The sequence below is a fragment of the Scylla paramamosain genome, chromosome 1 (assembly GCF_035594125.1).
Source record: "Scylla paramamosain isolate STU-SP2022 chromosome 1, ASM3559412v1, whole genome shotgun sequence".
In the NCBI taxonomy this organism is placed as follows: domain Eukaryota; kingdom Metazoa; phylum Arthropoda; class Malacostraca; order Decapoda; family Portunidae; genus Scylla; species Scylla paramamosain.
The window spans coordinates 8,260,125-8,279,306 of NC_087151.1; positions in this window are offsets into that span (position 1 = coordinate 8,260,125).

A 19,182-nucleotide genomic window follows, 5' to 3' on the forward strand; every position below is an offset into this window, starting at 1 on the left:
CAGCAGCAGACCTACTACTCTTGGAGATACAATCAGATACAATATACGCTATTTCATCTAAAAAAAAAAAAGTAAAACAGAAAGGAGAAAAAGAGAATAAAAAGATGAAATAAGAGAAATAAATAAAGTAAGAGAGAGAAAGGAAGGTTAATGACAAAGTTTAGGGGAAGAGAAAGAGGTAAAGTACGTAGTATACAACAATAATGTGGACTAATTTGTCACTGGTTTGTGGGGCACTGGAAGGAAGGGGAAATAAAGTGAAACAAATTACCAGTCGAGAAAGAGTTTAAATTGGGTGGTGTGGCTTGGAGACTGAGAGGAAGCTGGCAGTGCTGAGGTGGTGGTCTGCGGGGGAGGAGGAAAGGGACGAGGGCGGCTGGGGGAGAGGATAGGGAAGGTGGTGGTGGTGGTAGTAGGGGTGTTGTAAGGTGCACCAGAAGGGAGTTGAAACTGTAAGGGGAGAGGTGGGGACTGATGACGTAAACAGCCGTCTGAAATCACCTCCTACTCTGGTTAAGTGCGAGGCGGAGAAATGTTTGAGGGTTTTCCCCCGCACGACTGACTGCATGGGTGAATTATATGTACGGCTTCAGAACAGTTCTGCGGGTGATTTTCGACATGTCTTCGAACTGTCCTCCTTAGAGCTTGAAAGGAAAAGAAAAAAAATGGGAAGGCGCCGCAACATTGCTCCTCTTTAGTGAATTGTACTTCAGTTTTTTTTTTTTTTGCTACTAATTTTGTTGTCCATGGTTAAAACATTTCTTACATAAAATGGCATTGTTTGTATGGCGGATAACAAATCTTTGCTTTTGTCTTTTCACAAAGTTGCAAGTTTTTACAGTTCTAAAATTACGAAGAAAACAAGAGAGGAAAGAAAAAAAGTAACGGATCAAGTAAGAGGCTTTTTTGTATCAATATTTTTTTTTAAGCTTCAAAAAATCCAGATTGAAGAAGGGAATAGGAATGATAAAAAACTGCGAATGTATAAAACCAAACTATTATAGCATTGCATTACTCCCAAAAAAGGTAAAGTTCTGAGGCTGCTCATCTCTTTACCTTACAAACCGCAAGAACTTGAAAGTCAAAAAGGCGCTTGTTAGTATAGAGATGAAGGATGAGACTCGTGAACCCTTGAGTTACTAACATGACTGTGGTATAGGGACGAGAGTAAACAAGCAGTGGTGTGCAGCGGACCAAGGGAAAGAGGGAGTGGCATGTGATGTAAAAATCGACCAAATTGTAAGGGAGACGGATGCTCACTGTGAAAGCTTGGCAACAGTGAACTAAAAGGGCGAAGGTAATGAGATGGTGGGTTTTGTAAGAAAATTTAAATGTATATGTAGTCCAAATTAAAGAACTGGACTAGTCTGAAATTACATTTTTACAACACACACACACACACACACACACACACACACACACACACACACACACACACACACACACACACACACACACACACACACACACACACACACACAAAGGTTCTGTTAAAGTAGCTTACTTGATGGATTTGAATACGTTCCTTAATTATTGTGAGTTATGTCCATTTTAGAACTACTCATGAATTCAGTGTGTCCATTATTTACTCAGATATAATATCACTGAGTATTAAAAAAAAAAGTCGTTATTTTCTATTAAAGTTATAAGAAGAATAGTAAAGTCTAGAATATCATACAGTGTGGCGAGGAGGGGTACCTAGCTAGCACAGTCAAGTTCATAAGCAGTCAAGTTCTCTCACGTCCTTATAATTTATCACTTCTTAGGTTTTGTACGGAGTTTGTCGGCATATCAGAGAACTTAACCCTTTCACTGCGATATCAATCATTTAGCATCACCAGAAGCAATGCGTGAAGTCTTTACAAGCATCTGCAAGAAAGTTCGTGATGAAAAGAATATATTTTAGAATTTCTTCCCAGTTCAAAGATTGGATGTGGCAGTAGAACAAATAAATATGTCTCAGATTGATTGGTAATTAGGGAAAGGTGTATCAAGTGGCAGTCTAAGTGTTAAGAGTGATGGGAAACTCTAAAGACAGTGGAAAAAAGTGTTGCACGTTAACATACTTTCCCCTTGACTGATTTCCTTAGAATCTGTCCGTTGTAAGGCTCAGTAAAAAGTCTCACTCAATCAGAGGACTTAAAATTGATGGAAAAACACTAAAGGCAATAGAAAAGAGTTGCGTAGGTTAACAGATTTTTCCCTTTACGGATTACTCTAAAATCCTTCAGCTGTCAGGTTTTGGAAGGAGTCTATCAGCAGATGAAGATGACTTAAGGTTGAGAGGAAACACTGAAGACCGCGGGTACGGCACAGCTCTATATTACGTGTATGAATTATAGCCCTACTCTACGACGTCACAAGGACAAATCGGCGCAACATTCAAACTTATGGGCTGCTATTGATTGCCACACGGCTTCGTTTTTCTCGAAAGGGAAGGAAATGTTTTTTTTGGACGGTTCCTTTGACTTCTGTGTCTGTTTTTCCTTCTGGTTAGCTGATACTGGTGTTGTGTGGTCATAAGGAGGAAGGAAATCAGGATAGAAATATTGTTTTATGTAACAGATGTAATGTAAAACCGAGGGGAGGGATTTAATGTTGCTATTTACTTATTACTCCTTCTTCATTTCGTACACGAAGAGAAATGTGGCATACCAATCCATGACTTCGTTGTTGATGTTATTTATTGGAGGATAATCTTTATTTAGTTCATGCATGAATTCTGTTAGATTTCACTGAATATTTTCTTATACGTAGATATCATCAAAATACATGAAGATGCCAAATATATATATATATATATATATATATATATATATATATATATATATATATATATATATATATATATATATATATATATATATATATATATATATATATATATATATATATATATATATATATATATATATATATATATATATATAAAACCAGCGGCGTTATATCATTGTACATGAAGAAAGTTTCGGGTGATCATCAAAGTAAGAATGAAAAGGGTGCAAGCATGGTGGTCTCAACATTAATTATCATATTCTTGCCCTAACGTTAGTGGACAATATATAAACAATTTTGTCTGCCGTTGGACATATTCTTGCATGTTCCTGTCACTAAAAACTTTTGAATTATGAGCCATAGGCTTTGAGGAAATAAGATTGCCGTCCGTGGGTTTATGGGAGGCAGTCTTGTCTTTTCACTTGTCTTAATTGATTAATTGGAATAGTTTCCAGGAAATGTGTTTAATTTGCCGGTAAATGAAGAAAATCCAACTGTGTAAATTATGAAAATGAAAGGGAAATATTATTAAACGTCTATAATTGATTATCTTAAGACTTAATTCGCCTTGACCACTTTTCGTCCTTCATCTTAAACATACGAGTACACGGCACTGGGGACTGGTGCCTTCAAGGGAGCTTTTTGTTATGTTTTTTGTTGTCCTAAACCAGAGCCCCTCTTACATAACAAAGAGATGAATAAATATAAATATAAATAAAAGATGCTGCCATGAATCAGGACAGAACTTGGAACTCTCAAGGCACGAGCTCAGCACAATACCACACAGCCAAGCGAGCTCATGGAGGAAGTGTAATGAGTCGATATGTAAGAGAAAGTGAAGAGAGTGACGATGCATATGAAATAAATCTTGTTGAAGGACAGAAAATCCTCCCAGGCTCATGCCATTACATTCTCCTAATCACATAAATGTAATGAAGGTAAAGGTAAAAAAAGATGAAGGAAGTCTCCCCGGCGTGTCATTTCCCAGTGCAGGCTGATGGCAATTAAAAGACAGAAGCAAGATGGCGTTGATGCTCTAAATTATCCCTGGATTGCACGAATTATTCTCAAACTCAAATGACTTAACTCGAATAGCTTTAAGCACTCTAGTGGAAGTTGCTGGGATTTTCAAGATGGTTTTCGTGCTCTTAGTGATAGATTAACAAGGTTTCTACACCATCAGTCGTAAAAAAAAAAAAAAAAACCCACAAGAACCCAATTAATCATCTGTGGTCTTTGTGAATAATCCTTATGAAATCGTCTTTGTAAATAATCCTTATGAAAACCTGAAGCGTTTGAGAATTCAGGCCTTTGTTTGGGACACGGACAGGTTATTTTGAGGACAGTCTATTGAAGGGTCACGGTGGCTCAGGGCGGCAGACGGGGAGCGGCACCTGTCCTCGCCTCAGCCAGGGATCGGGATGAAGGCGGCTCTGGTAAGTGGGTCAAGTCGGCGGTCACACTCGGGAAGGGAGCGGCAAGGGATAGAGGGCTTGGTGAGCCTCGGCGTTGGCAGCATTACTGAGAGCGAGTCTCAAGAGGTGACTGGCGAGGCGAGGCAGCAATGGGATCACCGAGGCTCTGGCTCTAGAGACTCTCAGGCTAAAAATGAAGTCACTAAAAATAAAATAAAACTAAAAAATCAAAAAAGAGTTCATAAAGGAGGGCAAGGCTTTGATTAAGAAAAGACTGAACGAACATTATAATGTCCTTGTGGTTCAGGGATGAATGAGATAATTCTATTAAAAGCCTTGTCATAATGAAACGTGAAAATTTAATTTAATTCGAACGAAAGTATGCACATAAAAACGTCGTTCTCATCTAACTATTCAACTTCGTACATATTTCAAGAGAACCTTACATTGTGTTCTCTTGTGTGAGATTGTGTGGGGCTTCCGAGGATACCTTGAGGGAGGAGCGAGGACAGAGGGAGGCGGCGCGCTGCCACGGAGGGAGGTGTCGGAGGGGTGAAGGGTAGTGGTCGAGGAAAATTTTCAGAACGGCACCATTCTTAACCTGATAGAAGAAACAGTGATCTTCCTTCTTCTAATTTTCATTGTAATTTGTCATTACCGACGAATTTTCAAACCTAACAAGATTTTCAACGTACAATCATTTTATTCAATCAAAGGAAAAAAAGATAATGATACTTTCCATAACGAAATATAGTGTGTCAATAACAAGAATAAAAACAATTCATGTTCGTCACTGAGAGACGCGTGAATCTAAAGAACTGTCCTATACCGAAGGGCAGCAGCATCCCTCTACCACCACCACCACCACCACCACCACCACCACCACCCTCACCACCACCCTCACCGCCACCAGCACCGTCACCACCGTGCCAGACGCCGCCCAGGGACGTGAGTATCCAATAACATTGATGCGCTAAAACCCTGTTTCCATTTAGTTAATAACATCCGGATTGTCATCATATGTTGAGAGAGAGAGAGAGAGAGAGAGAGAGAGAGAGAGAGAGAGAGAGAGAGAGAGAGAGAGAGAGAGAGAGAGAGAGAGAGGACATCAGAGGCAATCCGACGTTTCAGTTTGTTGTTTTGTGTTTGTTTATAACATTTTGCACGCGAGGCATGATTGCAACAGTTAATTAAACAAAGTTATTTTATCTTTTATCTGAAACGTTCTTAACTAATAAACGTTCTCGTTCTGCCCAAGCCGAGGCAGTTTGTCTTCACTGATTAAATAACTAACTGTAGACTGAAGTGGCGGCCATCAACCTGATAAGCTGCATTAAAACAGAGAGAGAGAGAGAGAGAGAGAGAGAGAGAGAGAGAGAGAGAGAGAGAGAGAGAGAGAGAGAGAGAGATGCAATTTTTCATGAACCATATGCGTACCATGAAAGTAAATAAAAGTTTCATATTTTAAGCAAACTACTGCTACTATTGCTACTGCTACTACTACTAATGCTAATGCTACATCTTTTACTGCTAGTATTACTAATGACAATAATAATACCAGTAATAATAGTAATTAATATCTATGTACGAAAGGAAGAAATGATATTGTAAACTGGAGAAAATAACAATTCACACAAAGGAACAATGAAACTGAAAGAGAATCGCCGGAGAAAGTGAAATATGATAATTATCAACCCAGGATAATCGGCAAATTATAATGAGATGAGAAGACGTCGAGAGAGAGAGAGAGAGAGAGAGAGAGAGAGAGAGAGAGAGAGAGAGAGAGAGAGAGAGAGAGAGAGAGAGAGAGAGAGAGAGAGAGAGAGTCATGGTGTTTCCAGGAAGTGACATGGCGGAGTCAAGGCGCCTGGAATCTGCTGCTCTTGGTGACGACACAAGGACACGTATTCTGAAACGCTTTGTAGTGATAATGATGGTTCTAGATGCGCCAGAAATGTGTTTTTCTTTTCTATATATCAAGCTGATTGAGTTACAAAAAATCGCTTCTCATTTGTTAGTTCAGTTGGGATTGTGTTTTTTTTTTTTTTTTTTGTAATTTCTTGTTTTGGTGATATGATGTGCAATATATTCAATGAAGCTGCTGTGGTTTTCTCCAGAAGTGGTGAAGCTGGACACCTCGGGCACGTATACATGAGAGGCCCAATACATGTATCAGGGACAAAGTTTTAGAGGCAAGACTGCGATGATTTGGGAGTGTCAAGAAAAGAGAAAGAGACGGGGAGTGTGTGAGGAGGAGAATGCTAGGAATGGATCTACCCGGAAGGAGAAAGAAAGAACCTAGGAGATCGTTTCTGGATGCAGTGAAAAAAGACATGATCGAAATGGATGTGACTGAGAGAAAAACGAAAGACAGAGTGTTGAATGGAGCAGCCGAAAGATAAGATGTAAGACGCATGGTTGTGGCTGGAAGAGACAGTGAATGTGCCATAAAAGTAATACTGTTTTTCTTTTTTTGTTGTTTTCCTTCACAAAGTAGGAACATTACAGGCAAATCTGGGGCGTGAGAATTGCTGTGTGCTTGAGGTTTGCGCCAATTACCTGAGTGAACGGAATTAATTTGTGTAAGAGCGGCGGTATCTGAAAACGATTCGTAACTGAGCATTCTCGCCTTAATAGCTTATTGGGATTGCCAAGTTCAGTGTCGCGGGTCAGGGACGTTAGCCTTGTTATTGATGTTGTTGATGTTGCTGTTGCTGTAGTTGTTATAGTTGTTTTGTTGGTAGTAGTGGTGGTTGTGGTGGTAGTGGTGGTTGTGTTCCTGCTGCACTGAAGGCCTGTGTGGGGCTAACGCTGTGTTGAAGAACAGTAATCCCTCTGCCAACGAATGTCTTTTGGCTCTTCCTCTTTCCATTTCTCTATGAATGAATATTTTTATTTCCGTTATATTTTTATTTTCGTTACTTTCTACTCTCCAAAAGCCTATCTTCTTTTTATATCCTCTCCCATTTACTGTTGTTCTTTTTATATTCCTACGAATATATATCATCTTTCGGTTCCTTCCTTCCCTCCACAACTAAATCCCGCTCCCTTTCCTCCGCCACCCCATGACTCACGGGTAGATTGGGAAAGACCGGGGAGGGTGAGCCAAGGCAAGCGGTGAGGGGAAGAGAGAGGGAAGGTATCGGGGAATGGAAGCGACGGGGTGAGTGAGTGGAAGAGTGAGGGGTGATGGGGGCGGCCTGGTGACGGGGCGGGAGGTGGCAGTGCCCGTCACGAGGCTGTCCCTGGAGGCCCTGTGCGCTACCCCGCCCGCCTGTAGGGTGGCGCAGCTGGTGGTCGGGCTGTCAACCTGATCAGCGCCCTGTGAAGCTGCTGACAAGCCGGGAAGGTGACGGGGAATAGTGGGGCGCTGGCTGCTGACAACCTGAACATAGATTTACTGAACATCTTCCTCTATTTTTTTTGTTTTTTTCTTACGTGACACAGTTTGCAGTTTAAACACACCATCAAGTCTTTCTCCTCTCCTTCTCAACCTAACCTAACCTCATTTAATCTAACCGTTAAGTCTTTCTCCCTTCCTTTTTAATCTAACATAGCGTAACCTAACCGTTAAGTCTTTCTCCCCTCTTTCCTAATCTAACCTAACCTAACAGTTACGCCTTTTTTCCTCCCTTTTCTAACCTAACTTAACCTAACGTAACCTAACTGTTATGCCTTTCTCTTCTCCTTCCTAATCTAACCGAACCTAACATAACCTAACCGTTAAGTCTTTCTCCTTTCCTTCCTAGTCTAACCCAACCTAACCTCACCTAACCGTTAAGCCTTTCTCCTCTCCTTCCTAACCTAACCTAACCCATTCAAACCGTTAAGTCTCCCTCCTCTTCTTTCTAACCTTTACCGTTTACCACACTCATTATCCGTCTTTATAAACCCTCAAATTACTGACACACAAACTCTCTTTCCTTCTCGCTCATTCACTCGCATTCTGAGTAAGACGTTCGGTGTCTCAGCACTCAGGAAGGCAAGGCAAGTGAGGGCCGGCCATTCAGAGCCATTTGTGAAGAAGACGCCAAATATAATGCTAAAAATAATTCGTGCAGTTTTCCAGTGAAATCAATAGAGAGAGCATCGAGCGGAGGGGTGAAGCGAGGCGAGGCGAGGCGAGGCGAGACGAGGCGAGGAGAGGCGAGGCGAGGTGAGCTGAGCAGGAGGAGAGGGGAATGAGCAACCCATGGCGATCCCTTCTGGCAGCAGCTACCCACCCCTCACTTTCCCTCACCTCACTCTCACTCCTCTATCCTTACCATCCAAATTCTCTCTCTCTCTCTCTCTCTCTCTCTCTCTCTCTCTCTCTCTCTCTCTCTCTCTCTCTCATTGTCTTTCCCTCTCTTCTGTTTCTCCTTCTATCCCTTTTGGTTGTCCAAATTTCTGTCTCTCCTTTAGCATCTTGTCTCCTTCTCTCCTGCTTCTCTTCCTCCATCTCAGTCCGTACAAAGCACAATCGTTTTTAAGACCATACTTTTTTAGGTTCAGCCCCGAAATAGCCGATGAGACCACACCGTCACACAGAGAGAGAGGCGTCATGACCCCTGACATTAAGGTGGGCTGGACGGAGGAGCGAGGGGGTGGTGGTGGTGGTGGTGGTGGTGGTGATGGTTAGTTATTAGTTTTGTATGTAAAAATGGTTAGGGTGGTGGTGGCGGTGGTGGTGGTGAAAGTGATTGTTCCTGCCTGATAGTTTTTGGATGTGAAAGTACTAGGGTAGGTAGTGGTAGGGACGAAAGGCGGTGGTGATGATGGTGGTGGTGGTGGTGGTGGTAGTGGTGGTGATAGCGATGGCAGTGATAAATGGTGATATTGAGTACTTGCTGGATGCGAGAAAGATGACAGTGGTGGTGGTGGTGGTGGTGGTGGTGTTGGCGGCGGCGGTGTGTTTGAGGAGCATTTAAGAGTGTAATGTTGGCAAAGTGACGTGTGCGGGAGAGCATACGCGGGGAATGAACGGGGATGACACCTGCTAGGACTGAGCGTCCATATAATAGAAGGAAAAGTAATTCAACCTGATAATAATAGCAGGCGACGTAATTATCACATTATCATTATTATTATTATTATTATCATCATTATTATTGTTATTATTATTGTTGTTGTTGTTGTTGTTGTTGTTATTGTTGTTGTTATCAATATTATTATTCATATTATTGACATTAGTAGTAGTAGCAGCAGCAGCAGCAGCAGCAACAGCAGTAGTAGAAGTAGTAGTAGTAGTAGCAGTAGTTGTTGTAATAGAACTGAACAGCAACTTACTAAACATATTAGAGGTCAAATAACCAAACAAGCAAAGAAACAGGCAGATAGACAAACACTATAAGTCTTTCTCTCTCTCTCTCTCTCTCTCTCTCTCTCTCTCTCTCTCTCTCTCTCTCTCTCGCTCTCTCTCTCTCTCTCTCTCTCTCCCTCCCCTTTCCAACCCAAAACACAAAGATAGAAAAGAAGACACCATCAAACAACACAGACAAACATAGTATACAGTACATAAAAAAAAAAAAAAAAGGTAGGGAGACAGAGACAGGATAGGGAAACAAACAAGTAGGGAGAGCGAGCGAGAGAGTGACGTGGCGAGGGACACGGAGGGGTGAGAAGGGATGAAGCAGAAGCCACGTATACTTTGAATTGACGCAAGAAAACGAGAAAGGCAAACAGGAGGGGCAGGCCGCCAGTCCGTGCGTCCCCTGAGCTGAGGAAAAAAAGTGGACCAAGCCAAGTTTCAGCTCACCCTTATGTTTGAGGTAATCTATAGCAGCCAGCGTGATGAAAAGAGGAACAGAGTCGTGGGTACCCGGGAATGTTTTGTGAGGAAGAATGGGACGAGAGGGGAGCTTGCCGGAATAGGAGTGGTAGGAGTAAGAGGAGGAGGCGAAGGAAGGAGGAGGAGGAGGAGGATGGTGGTTTGAGGAATATGAATGGAGGAAAAGGAAAGGAAATTAAAGAATGGAATGAACGGGAGGAGGAAATGTATGAGAGAGAGAGAGAGAGAGAGAGAGAGAGAGAGAGAGAGAGAGAGAGAGAGAGAGAGAGAGAGAGAGAGAGAGAGAGAGAGAGAGAGAGAGAGAAAACAATATATTTTTCTAACGTTCATTTTATTGTCATAATAGTTTCCTTTCATCGTTTGTAAGAGAGAGAGAGAAGTAAATAAATAAGATAGAAAAGGGAGAAAAGAAAGAAAGGAAGGAAGGAAGGAAGGAAGGAAAAACAGTCTAATAAATAATTCATCTTCCAGACTCGATATAACAAGATTAACGACAAATCTCCCTCCCTGCCTCTCTCTCTCTCTCTCTCTCTCTCTCTCTCTCTCTCTCTCTCTCTCTCTCTCTCTCTCTCTCTCTCTCTCTCTCTCTCTCTCTCTCTCTCTCTCTCTACAAGGATGCCATATTAATTATTACCCACGCAGTACACAGTGTAGACCAGGAGGAGAGGCGGAGTGGGGGCAAGAAAAGGTTATGTTGCTGGGAGCCTTGTCTGAACTAATGTTAGTGAGGTACTCGAGTCTAGCGGCCTGAGATGAGGAATGTTTGCGAGAGAGAGAGAGAGAGAGAGAGAGAGAGAGAGAGAGAGAGAGAGAGAGAGAGAGAGAGAGAGAGAGGGGTGGGGGGGATGGGAGATTGTGACTGCAACAGAAGATTTAGTGGAATTAAGTGTGATGAACGAGCCGGTAACCAAAAGCAGGTGGAAGGTGCAAAAGAAAATACATGTTCTCTTTTGAATCTTAGTTAGTCTTCTTGTTCGGTCCATTCTTACGCTGATGACTCTGCACTTCTCAATATCATTTGCTGAACATCCTAATCAGTAGTTTACTCAGAGAAGCGACATAGCGTTTAATTTTTTTTTTTTACTATTGTTTCATGAAATGGCAGAACAAATCCTGGGTTATTCAAGACCTCAAAACTCAATTAATTTATCTATCTATTCGACACAACCTTCCAGACAACTATCCCCTGTTTTTTATTTTTTGTTTGTTTCATTAAATACCTGAACAAATTCTAGGTTATTCAAGGGCTCAAAAACTTAATTCCTTAATCTATCCAAACGACACAACCTTGCAGACAACCATTCCTCTTGTTCAGTGACACTCAGTTATCTCCTCCACTAAAAATCTCAACTGGAACTTTCACCTGCTTACTAACGCAAGAGTTAATAAGTACCTTCACTCTTTCGTCCCTTTTATTGGTAACCTCTGGAACTTCTCTTACTGTTTTTTTTTTCTCTCCTGCCTACGACTTAAAGCGTTTCAAGGGAGGAATACTGTCAAGACACCTCCTGGTTCTTCTCTTGTTTGTTTTGGGAACGGCAGTGTGAAGGGGCTTTTTTTCATCAATATTCTGCTCTTGGCTGGTCCTTCTAACACGTAAAAAATACAAAAAAAGTAGTAGCAGTAGTTTTAGTAATTTTAATGAAAGCAATAGAAGAAGCCTTTCATCAACTTTCTCTTCTTTTTAGAGTACCATTAGGAAAAATACAAGCGATGTACCTCCACGAGAAGAAAAGATAATCAATTAATAAAAATAATAATATGAGGTGGAAAAGGAAGAGCAGTAAAAGGAGGAGTAGGAGGAAGAGAAGGAGAAGAATGAAGGTGAAAAGAAGAAGGAGACATCTATAGAGGCTGGGAGAATAGAGGAAAAAGGGAGGTACTAGTTTGAGACGGTCACGGGTTGGAAGCGGAGGACAAAGGGAAGCTGAGAGAAGAAAGGAAGGTAGGGAGGAAAGTAATGAGTCTGTGTGGAGGAAGGTTTGGGACGTAAGGAGGAGATGAGGGAGGTATATGGAGGGATTAGTATGAGGGAAGGGAAGAGACGTGCGGGATTAGGGCAATGAGAGAGAGAGAGAGAGAGAGAGAGAGAGAGAGAGAGAGAGAGAGAGAGAGAGAGAGAGAGAGAGAGAGAGAGAGAGAGAGAGAGAGAGAGAGAGAGAGATGAAAATATGAATCAAATAATGAAAATGAGGATCATGACGAGAAATAGGAGGAGGAGGAGGAGGAGGAGGAGGAGGAGGAGGAGGAGGAGATGAAAATGAAAAGGAGAAGATGAACGTGGAGGAGGAGGAAAAGGTGAACGTGAAAAGGAGAAGAGGGTGAACGTGGAGGAGGAGAAGGAAGAGAAGGTGAACGTGAAGAGGAAAAGGAGGAGAAGGTGAACGTGGGGGAGCAAGAGGAGAAGGTAAACATGGAGGAGGAGGAGGAGGCAACGTAGGAGGCGTAGGAGGAGGAAAGAGAGGCTTGACGTGACCCTCGAGGTGGCCTCTCTTCATAACTAGGAATATGTGCTTAACAAGTTCTGGGTCAACAGTGTTTCTCGTTGACACTAATTGCCCGCTGTTCGTCCTCTAATTAAAGACGAGCGTGGTGGTGGTGGTGGTGGTGGTGTAGGTAAGAGAGAGAGAGAGAGAGAGAGAGAGAGAGAGAGAGAGAGAGAGAGAGAGAGAGAGAGAGAGAGAGAGAGAGAGAGAGAGAATAGAAATGATAAAAAAGCCCTTTCATAATTTCGTTCCCCTTCATCCCCTAGTAGAGAGACGAAAAAAGTAGGAGATGCGAGAGAAAAGGTTTGTTTATTTTGAAGCTGATACGTAAAAAAATATATTGTGATGTTATTATACTATACTTGTTATTATAGAATTTTGTGTCTACCTCCCCAGTCTCGTCCATTTAAGGCATCAAGCTCTCCTCTCCCAATCTTCTCTCGTCTCGTTTGTTTCTAAGTCATCCTAGTGTCGCCGTGTTCTGCCTAGCCTCGTGGTCTTCTAAAAAAAAAAAAAATAAATAAATAAATAAATAAATAAATAAATAAAATAAAAAAAAAACTCACAAAAAGTTCTTTAGTAATTTTACCTTCCCTGGTCTTGTCCACCCTCATTATACCACTACTAATTTATACATTTTTTAGTGTACGAACGGCTGGGCAAGAACTACGAAAACTAGAAAAATATACCTTTAATTACCCACTTGACTAAGGAAGGTAACGAACGCTGTCCACCTCCTTTGGTCTCGTCTGCCTCCACTCCGTCACCGCCACCAGCAATCAACGTAAGAGGATAAGAAAATAAGGGAAGCCTCAAGAAACCACCAGGCCTACACGTTAAATATACCTATCTCTTTCCACTTACCATCCTTATCCATTAAAAAAAAAAAAATTGTCTAATCTTATTTTAAAGCTCCATAATGACTCAGCACTAACAATCTGATTCCTGAGTCTCTTCCATTCAGCTACAAGTCTGTTCGAGTACCAATGCCTTCCTATCTCTTTTAAATCTAACTTTCTCAAGGCTGAACCCATTGTTTCTTGTCCTATCCTGATTACTGATCCTGAGAACTTTGCTTACGTCACTCTTGTTATAACTCCTATACCACTAAAATCCTCTAACGAGTACCAACCTTGTGCTATGTATGTAACGCAAGCCAATGCTCTGGGGAATCATTTGTGTTCGGAAGCATTGCAGCGTGGAGGTAAAAAACAAAAGACAATTGGTTGTGTGCATGCGGCGGACGTCTTGGGCGGACTGGGAGTGAGCAGACTGAGGGAACGAATGTTATGTGATTCGTCTGGGCTGATAATTTTGGGTCCATATGGCAAAGAATGGTGAGAAGAGCGTGATGGGAGTGGGAGGAGGAAAGCATTGAGTGTCTCCTCTCATTTTATTGTTATTTTACTGTGCATTTCCTTTTTTTTTTTTTAACTATATTTTATCTGTTTCTCTGCCTTTAATTGCTTTTTATTCCCTATCTTTTTTTGCCATCCCAACCCACAAGCCTTCTTTTTCTTCCTCTTTTTAAATGACTGAGGAAATAAATTATTCTCTCTCTCTCTCTCTCTCTCTCTCTCTCTCTCTCTCTCTCTCTCTCTCTCTCTCTCTCTCTCTCTCTCTCTCTCCTCTGGCATCCTCGGCGTGAAAACCATGCAGGGATTGTCAGTTCAATTACCGCATGAATAAAAGTACTTCAGTCTGAATTTGTGGCGAGCAGCGGCTGTTTCTGTCTGGCTGTCCGTCTCTCTTTCCGTGGCTCGTCCCGCCTGTGAACCGCCAGTGTCAAGGTTCCGCCAGCCACGCGACAGGGTTACTGGTTCTCTGTATCAAAGTCCCCACCACACAGGGAGAGGGAGAGAGGGAGAGAGAGGATTTCCTTCATTGATGTTGATTGTCCCTAATTCAATGATGTTTATGACGTGTGTGAGGAGCAATATGAATCTGTGTGTCTGTTTCTCTCTCTCTCTCTCTCTCTCTCTCTCTCTCTCTCTCTCTCTCTCTCTCTCTCTCTCTCTCTCTCTCTCTCTCTCTCTCTCTCTCTCTCTCTCTAGCGTCTTTCAACTCTGGTCAAAGTTATGTTATCGCTCTCAGACTCTCAACAAACATTTTCCAGTTTAAGAGGGAGAGTACACACGAATGAAAGCTTCCAATATTTCTCACCATTCCCTTCCTTTATTCAGCTCGGCTCCAAAACTTGCGCGGAACTTTTTTCTTCTCACAGCTGGTATTTGATATAAGTATTTGGTGCACGTTACCCCTCCGTCTTCTTCATCCTGATCTTTTTTTTTTTTTATCAGTTTTATCTACCTTAAGTTTTTAGTTTATATTACTGTTTTTCGTATAGTGCTTTTTTTTTCCCTTTTCATTTCGCATCTTGTGTTTTTATTATTAATGGTATTTTGTGCCTATTACTTTTGTCTTAAGTTACTGTTTTTTATAAATTTTGTTTAGCTTGTTTTTTTTTTATCTATTCAGGTTTATTATTATTATTATTATTATTATTATTATTATTATTATTAGTGGTAGTAGTAGTAGTAGTAGTACTAGTAGTAGCAGTAGTATGCCTTCACAACAGCTCCATTTTCTCATGCTTGCAATGACAACACTTTCATTTTATTCACTCTCTACTTATCTCTACTTATGCACCTTTGCACGCAATGATTGATGGCCACCTTTCTCTTATCCCACAACTCTGTAATTAGTGTCTCTCTTGTGTCCGTGCCTCTCGCTGTACACGGTGGGGGGAACAGCAAGTTTGCCACAATGGTACTGGTGTTCTCTATTTATAGGCGCAGTAACAGTGTAGTCCTGTTCTGCTGTCAGTGTCTTTAGGCTGCACAGTTTCTCAAGAAGTGTTCTGTATCTATTTATATGAGTCTTCCCTTTCTCGACCCTCTTTCCACCCTGCCTCTCTTCCCTCCGAGTCATATTCAAGTAAACATAATATTCCAACCTAATATTCGTCTTATTTCCCCGCAGGGAGACTGGCATTGAAGACGACTGGCCAGGGGCGAGGAGGCCGCGTGCCTCCACGTAATGAAATATGAAAGTTATGTGTGGAATCTTCAAGTGAACGCGATGAATTGCTCTTCTTACCAGTGACCTCAGCCTGCACCGCGAGGAGGCGAGGATCAGAAAACCCACAGCCGGCACCGTCCTTGCTGCCCAAACCTGACGGAGGCGCAGACGGGCAGTGCGTGAAGATCTAGCGTGAGTGTGATGCCTAGTATTCGATTACCTAGCATTGGATAGTGGGGAAATAAGGAAAGTTTCTTGTGTCTCCACCTCTAGTACTTACGTGCCGGAGTAATGCTTGGCTGAACTAGAAGTGTTCAACAAATTGCCCTGATATACTGCTCTTGTCGTGGTGCCTGATGTGGTGCCCTGACTCTGTGCTCCTCTAGACTTCACAACCGCAGCTACCACCTCTGTTCACCGCAGATGGTACAGGCTAAGTATTCTGTTATTGTTACTATTATTATTGTTATTATTATTATTATTATTGTTGTTATTATTATTATTATTATTATTATTATTATTATTATTATTATTGTTATTATTATTATTATTATTATTATTATTATTATTATTATTATTATTATTATTATTATTATCATTATTAATATTATTATTATTATTATTATTATTATTATTATTATTATTAATATAATCGTCGTCGTCGTCGTCATCCTTGTTGTAGTTGTTCTTGCTTTTTTCTTTGCCAAGTGTGTTCATGTTTCAATGTTCTTGTTACTTTAGCTCTTGTTAGACTCGTCATCTTTATAGAAATCATTATCTCTTTTTGCACACGTGTATCCTCCACATCGTAACGTAACTCACGCTGTTTGCCACGTGTAAATCTCCCTACATACATACATTAAACCACCACATTAAACCGCTGCCTTGTCGTCCTCGTACGCACCGTAAAAAAATAGACGAGGGGGCTTGATCACAAAGGAGGACAAGATACGCATCTATTGACGTCACTGCGTCAAGGCACGGGCGTGAGGGTCATGCCGGACAGGTGGGGAGGAGGAAAGAGGGGAAGGAAGGGGTAGGGGAAGGCAGTGAAGGAGGGTGCAGAGGAACAAACAGGAAGGAAGAGAAAAAGGAAGGTGCCGGATTAGGACGATGGGGGCAGGAAGGCAGGATGGGAGAGAAGGTTGGAAGGGGAGCGAGGTGAAAGAAGAGGGGCAGCAAGCAAATCATGGAGGGAGAGGAGGGCAGGAGGGGAAGAGAAAAGAGAGGGAAGGCCACTGGAGGGAGGGGAAAGAAAGAGGATTAAAAGGTGGTGAGAAGAAAGAAAATGGAGAAAGAAAAAACGGAAGGAGGAAAAGAAGGGCAGTGAAGAGGGAATAGGAGAGAGAGAGAGAGAGAGAGAGAGAGAGAGAGAGAGAGAGAGAGAGAGAGAGAGAGAGAGAGAGAGAGAGAGAGAGAGAGATTTGAAAACATTAAGATCTCAAAGCAAACGAAAGACCGTAAAACAACAACAACAACAACAACAACAACAACAACAACAACAACAACAACAAATGAACTGGAGAGAGACCAAGTGAGAGAGAAAGAGGCAGGGCAGAAGGGCAAGAGAACTAGAGAGACCGAGAAATAGAGAGGAAAGCAGAATCATAGAAGAGAGCAGGGCGGTAGGATTGTGAAGGGGAAACAAGGACAACCAGAGGACAAGCAGATGTGTGGGGAGGGAGGGGTGTGTCAGAGTGAGGCCAAACGACACCTTCATTATTCAGGACGCGGACCAGCGGCGCCGCGTGAGACCCACAACTCTTCTGGCCGTCTTGATTATGAGTAACAAAGAGCCATTTTTCCTCCACTGAGCGGCGGGAGGAGGGAGGGAAGGAGGGAGGGAAAAGATAGAGAAATAAAGATAAGAAATAGGAGGAGTGGGAGGAGGGGAGAGTCATGAGCCCAGGGGAGGAATCAAAGCTTACGAACAGTGAGAGAGAAGAACAGAGGGCAGGAAGGAGAGGAAGAGAGAGAGAGAGAGAGAGAGAGAGAGAGAGAGAGAGAGAGAGAGAGAGAGAGAGAGAGAGAGAGAGAGAGAGAGAGAGAGAGAGAGAGAGAGAGAGAGAGAGAGAGAGAGAGAGAGAGAGAGAGAGAGAGAGAGAGAGATAAGAAATAGCTGAAGTAGGAGATGGGGCAGATGAGTGATTGACCCAGGGGAGTGTTGGGGTAGAAACCGAAGCTTAGGAGGAAAGAAAGAGAGAAAGAAGGAGGAAGAGGAGGAGGAGAAGGAGATAGATAAAAGGAGGGATAGTAATTTTTGTTTCCATATTCATTTTTGTCTTTTAGTTGATCGTTCCAAATACCGCTGATCAGAGAGAGAGAGAGAGAGAGAGAGAGAGAGAGAGAGAGAGAGAGAGAGAGAGAGAGAGAAGAGCAGACGAAGGAACAGATTATGTAAACGTAAAAAATGAACTGAAAGGAAAGGATAAAGAGAGAAAGAGGGAAGAAGAGGAGGAGGAAGTAGAGGAGGAGAAGGAGTAGGAGGAAGAAGAGGAAAAAGAAGATAGTGATGATAATACTGAAAGATTAAACAAACACACACACACACACACACACACACACACACACACACACACACACACACACACACACACACACACACTCTCTCTCTCTCTCTCTCTCTCTCTCTCTCTCTCTCTCTCTCTCTCTCTCTCTCTCTCTCTCTCTCTCTCTCTCTCTCTCTCTCTCTCTCTCTCTCTCTCTCTCTCTCTCTCTCTCTCTCTCTCTCTCTCTCTCTCACTGACACACAGACACACACACACACACACACACACACACACACACACACACACACACACACACACACACACACACACACACACACACACACACACACACAGAGAGAGAGAGAGAGAGAGAGAGAGAGAGAGAGAGAGAGAGAGAGAGAGAGAGAGAGAGAGAGAGAGAGAGAGAGAGAGAGAATCAGAAAAAAATAAGTGAAAAAAAAACATCTTCGGTCGTATTGTTTGTTGGCGCGATGTCACGGTTGGCATTCCTGAGGGGTATTTACGCTGGGGATTGGCAGCCGTGCTCAGGTTTATTGACAGAAGGGGCAGCCTTGGCGGGGCGCTGTATCACCTTGAGCGACAGTTGTGTTTTGCGTGCAGGTGAGGCACAACGGGGACCACCACCATCACCACCTCCACCACCAACACCACAACCACCACCGCCAGAGTGATTATTGGTATAGACGCATCTGATGTATAATATGACTTTAAAACTATAAGAAAACAAGGGAGGTTGTAAAAATATACCTATTTCCACCTTTTTTTTTTTTTTTTTTTTTTTTTTATGTAGGAAGGATACTGGCCAAGGGCAACAAAAATCTAATAAAAAAAATGCCCACTGAAATGCCAGTCCCTAAAAGGGTCAAAGCAGTGGTCAAAAATTGGTGGATAAGTGTCTTGAAACCTCCCTCTTGAAGGAATTCAAGTCATAGGAAGGTGGAAATACAGAAGCAGGCAAGGAGTTCCAGAGTTTACCAGAGAAAGGGATGAATGATTGAGAATACTGGTTAACTCTTGCGTTAGAGAGGTGGACAGAATAGGAGTGAGAGAAAGAAGAAAGTCTTGTGCAGCGAGGCCGCGGAAGGAGGGGAGGCATGCAGTTAGCAAGATCAGAAGAGCAGTTAGCATGAAAATAGCGGTAGAAGACAGCTAGAGATGCAACATTGCGGCGGTGAGAGAGAGGCTGAAGACAGTCAGTTAGAGGA